The sequence below is a fragment of the Pyxicephalus adspersus genome, chromosome 7 (assembly GCF_032062135.1).
Source record: "Pyxicephalus adspersus chromosome 7, UCB_Pads_2.0, whole genome shotgun sequence".
Taxonomy (NCBI): Eukaryota; Metazoa; Chordata; class Amphibia; order Anura; family Pyxicephalidae; genus Pyxicephalus; species Pyxicephalus adspersus.
Window position 1 is genome coordinate 45890915 of NC_092864.1, and position 4790 is coordinate 45895704.

The 4790-nt window shown below is 38.2% G+C and overlaps 1 protein-coding gene and 1 long non-coding RNA gene across 3 annotated transcripts in view; one reads left to right on the forward strand and one right to left on the reverse strand.

The window, feature by feature from the left end:
- LOC140335571 (uncharacterized) overlaps window positions 1-574 on the forward strand; it is a 337062-nt gene extending 336488 nt beyond the window's left edge. The window contains exon 4 of the long non-coding RNA XR_011921728.1: window positions 258-574. This is a non-coding gene — a long non-coding RNA (uncharacterized lncRNA). The remainder of the gene's footprint in view (window positions 1-257) is intronic.
- STK39 (serine/threonine kinase 39) overlaps window positions 1-4790 on the reverse strand; it is a 180619-nt gene that overhangs the window by 161961 nt on the left and 13868 nt on the right. The gene's annotated exons all lie outside the window — the stretch shown is intronic.

A 4790-nucleotide genomic window follows, 5' to 3' on the forward strand; every position in this document is an offset into this window, starting at 1 on the left:
TGTCTCAACCAGCCTTTCCCACTCAACGCCATGTGAAGTTCCCCTCCTGCAACTTGTTACAGGTTTATGAGAGACCAGTAATTAGCAGGAGGAAAGAACAGCCCTTATCTATGTAATTCTAGGCTTCAGCTGCCCACCCACCACCATGCAGAAGAAATGTCAATAAATGAAAACGGGGTTTTCTTTCTATAGCAGCATAGCCTAGATCTTTGTCTTAACGTGAATGTAAAATGTAATTTCTTTTTATACTTCTACAGACTTTTTCTGACATTTCCATTCTACAAGAACTTTCTCCACCATTGGCAGCCCATCATTAATGTGAGCCGACTTCTTGACAGTGTCAACAATTAGCTAAGTCCATGCAAACTGGTTGTTCAATGTTTCCACCACTGGCATAACTTAAAGAGTGAAATCACAGGAGAACAATTAGAAGACTATCAGGAAGTGATGTATCAAGGACTTTTAAAGAGGACCTAAAGCTCCGCTTGAGTTATTTGTGATCAGGCAGGTATTTATTGAACTCCTGCATGCCTGCGCAGGGGTCATGTCATCCCAGCCTGGCCAATCAAGATGGTCAAAAATTGCATCAAGGAAGAGAAGAAGGAAGAAGATGACCATACAAAGTTTAGTGTTTTTTTTTTTTTTTTTTATTAAAATAACATTTAAGTGTATGTATAGCCAGAATGTATATATATTCTTTTGCACAGAGTTAGGATGGATTAGAACCCTTTAAGGTTTTCATTGTTGTTTGTAACCCTACTGGGTAGATTCTCCCTTAATTAAATGACCTTAAAGACACAAACTGATGCGGAACTCTACCTTTTGGAGATGTCACAAGAAGAGTTAAGGTAAATTCTTCATTGTTAAAACCTGGCATTGTGCTTTTGAAACAGTCTATTAGGCAAATCTCCCAAACAGGACACAGACAACAAAAATACACTGACATGTAAACCCCAATAAAGTTTTTACAGTTTCCTAGTCTTTAAAAGGAAACCTAATTTTATTTCGCTTACTTCCATTTTGCATTTTGTAGCTGGTGATTGGGCATCAGGCATTTGCCTGTCTGGAATGCCCCCCAATCTTTGTGCATGTGTGAGATGGGCAATGCCATGCATGTCATTAAGAGAGAGCAGAAGAGGAGAAAAAAAAGATGTCAGAATGACAAGTAAAAAAAAAAATTAGCATGAAGTAATAGCTCCTCTAAAACAATATTGTAATTCAGTAATTCGCATATGTGCCCTCCCGATTCATATGTCAGTGTCAGTTTTTAGATACAAAATGTGGGGCTTCTATTTCATTAAGCTCATCCTGACATTTCCCTCACCTGTTCTCATTATTTCTACACTTTCAGAGAATGAAGCAGAACTGCGGGATAATGTGATAATGTCCTGGTTATCACATGCTTCTCAAGGTCATGGTGACTGCATTAGTTCAGCCGAGCATCACTCCATTATGTCAATAGGTTTGCTGCTGGCTATGGTCACATAAGCACAGAACAGTCAAGTCATTAGCACGTTGAAATAAAGAAAAAAATCAAGTGCAAACTGCTATGTAACATAAAAGCTAAAAGGTAAATTCATTAATCCCCAAAGCATGTGCATGCACCATCTCACTAAACCAAGTTATTCAAATCAGCAATATTTATATAACAAATAAAAGTACAGGGCAGTAAGCCCCTTATGAATGGCTGATGACAGAAAAGAAAACCTGCTAAAAGCCATTAGGACCCATTACTAAAAGGTTGCTATTTTATGAGAGGAGTTGTACGATGTGGAAAATCCAACAAGAATATCTATATTTCTGGAGGAGATGCCGGAGAGGCAAATAATCAGTTGGGTTTCCAATACCCTACATACCACAGAATACATTTTTGCCTGATGCTTAAGTTGAAGTGGTCTGTAGCCAAAATACATCCTTTCAGATACCTCCAGAGCAGTATTTCTTAAACTATAGGTCAGAAGGGGTTTTGGCTGGGTTGCCCAAGTGACCAATCAGAGATCATTAGGGAATCTTCCAGCACATGGACAATGATTGACAACGCATATAGGAAATTGGAGCATATTCAAGACAAGGGGTGCAGGTAGAATAAGAAGACATTACACAGACAAGATTGTGTAAGGAAAAGATGCCACCATTGTCTGAATAGTCTACTAAAAGATAATAAAAAAAAATTTATGTTTTAAAGCAGACCTAAACTCAAAAAACAAAAAGTCACCAGAATTGATTATCAACCCTGGTGATTGTTGTCACTTTCAAAATCCCTCAGTTCCTGTCCAACTTTCCTTCTTTATTTTCTGACCTGGTAGAAAAATACCCCCTTAGCAGCTCTCTTCAATCAAATGACCTACTAATGACTTCACCTTGTCACATGCACGGCTCCAAGACTCTTTTAGAGCTGCCCCAACTCTCTGGAATGGTCTTCCTCTTCAGTTTGCTCCTACTTTCTGTTCATTTTAAAGAGGATCACTGTACCAAAAAAGTGCAGAGCACAGCAACACACGATAATGGATTGGCAAGATGCATTTGGGATGCCATTAAGAATATAATGTAACCCAGGGCAGCTGTGCATGTACTATACACAGCTGTGTGTTGCAAATAAAGGAGGGATTTATGGGCAACAAAACACAAGTGATAATGTAATCCACTATTTGGAAAAGCCCTAGTAAATATTGGATAATTTAAAATCGTCAATATGGAGGCTGCCCACAAGCGTGTGGAGTTTTGCTGGACTTTGGTAAAAATCCTGGCATGCATGGATGAGGTCTTGGATGAACCCAGTTGTAAAATGCATACTTGTAAATCAAAGGTGTTTTTACATATGAAAAGATTATCTAAAAAGGAAACATACAACAAAATCTTTTTTTAAATTACAAGTGATACAAATGTCCTATATTTCCTCCCTTTTCTAATATCCATTTAGGTTTTGTTAATAACTGCAGGGCAGCTTTTGAATTTGCTTACCAATGTCCAACTTATTCTAGCTGGAAAACATCCAATGTTCTGATTTCTTAAATTATTATATTTGCTCAGCTATCAAAAGGTAAACATAAGCAGATTATGACTGTAAGTACGAAGAATACAGAGCAAAATTACACAGTGGAGGAGACAATTGTGCCCTTAATCGTCACAGTCCAAGACTCAGTCAACAAAAACACAGCAGAGCAAACAAGAGTATTCTGACTACAATGATCCAAGAACTATAAAAAACAGACCATAACACATACATGTGTGCCATAAATAAACATATGATTGACACTCTTCCCACTTGGCTGATATCCCTTGTGGTGCCCTTGTGATAAAAGTTCTGCAACTTTTTCTATGAAGTAATTACCAAACTATCATAAAGTTTCCAATTTGTGGAAAATACTGGGTTACTGGCTATGCTGTAGTGAAGGGCCTTTGCTATCAATGTGAAAGTAGGTGTCACTCTGCAGAGCTACTACATCAAATTATACTAAGAATTCTTTAGCCTTAATCTTAGAATAGTAGAGAGAAATTATACACTGACAAGATAGTTTACTATCATTTCATGCCATATTAGCCCAACATCCAAATTCCCCATTCTACAAGTTTCAGAAAGTTTCACAAGACTGATGATTTAGCAACTGTTTGAAACAGTTGTGGTTTTTAGATGGCAAGTCTTTAATGGCTCATCGCTGGTTTCTACTGACAGTAGAAAAATGCTGGCGACCCAAATAAATTATTTTAGCTCTAACATCCGAGCCAATTCACAGAGCTTTTAAAACAGTGGATTGGAATATTTGGTGGACCTGCCTAAAATTCTGGTGTTTATGGTCTAAAGCAGTGTTCTGAGGAACCCTAGGGATTGTCCAGAGATTGCTAGGGGTTCCATAAGCAATAAGAATTTTGTGCATCTCAGGTCAATTTATGCAACACCAAGGATCATTTTGGCTAGCTGCAAGGGTGGCATTCTTCCAAATGTAGGAGGCAAACTTCTAAATAACCAGTAATATAACAGGCATTCCTTCCACTGATCACCACACTAATGTAATGTAAGGTGTGGATATAGTACTTATACAAGGGGTTCTCTAGAAGACCCCTACTCAGTGCTGCTTTTTACTGTCCCCAAAACAGTCAATGGAAGGCCTTTTTTTTCCGACCCTGGATAGTGTCCCGAAGCATGCTTGTGTTTTATTTCTCATATTTTTACTGACACTAAAGTTTGGGAATCACCTACTCTCCATTTTTAGGAAGTAAAGTGATGATACAATGTGCTCATTAATCAGACATTGCTATTTTATGAATCCCTATGACAAACAGGAGTTAGAGTTTTTGGGTTTGGTGGACCCAAGACCTTGTTGCAGGAGTGTCTCTTGTTGTCCTGTTTATGTAATTATTACATTCTTGTTACTGCATACTTAAAAGCTCAATAAAACCTTTGTAAAGAAAACAGACTTTTAACCCCCGGAGTGGTAACCCTGAGTGTGACTTGGGGTAGAAAAAAGATGCTAAAAGCTATAAGCCCGAGTCACACTAGCTAAAGTAGCTAGGTTAGCTAAAACAGTGATAAGTAATAGTAAATAGAGCCTTACCTGATCCGCTGGCATCCTCCTTCGTGCCTCCTCGCTTCCTCCGGCCTGTGACCTCTGGATTCAATGAGTCACCAGGAGTCCTCAGTGACGTCGGTATGTTGCGTTGGTGGCACGGCAGGAATTTTAATTCTTTTTCTATTGCATTCAATACATAATAACTCTATTGAATGCAATACAGTGAATTTATATGTCTAAAAGCAATACATTGTCTTTCTTGAAAAGTTTTTTTACAGTATA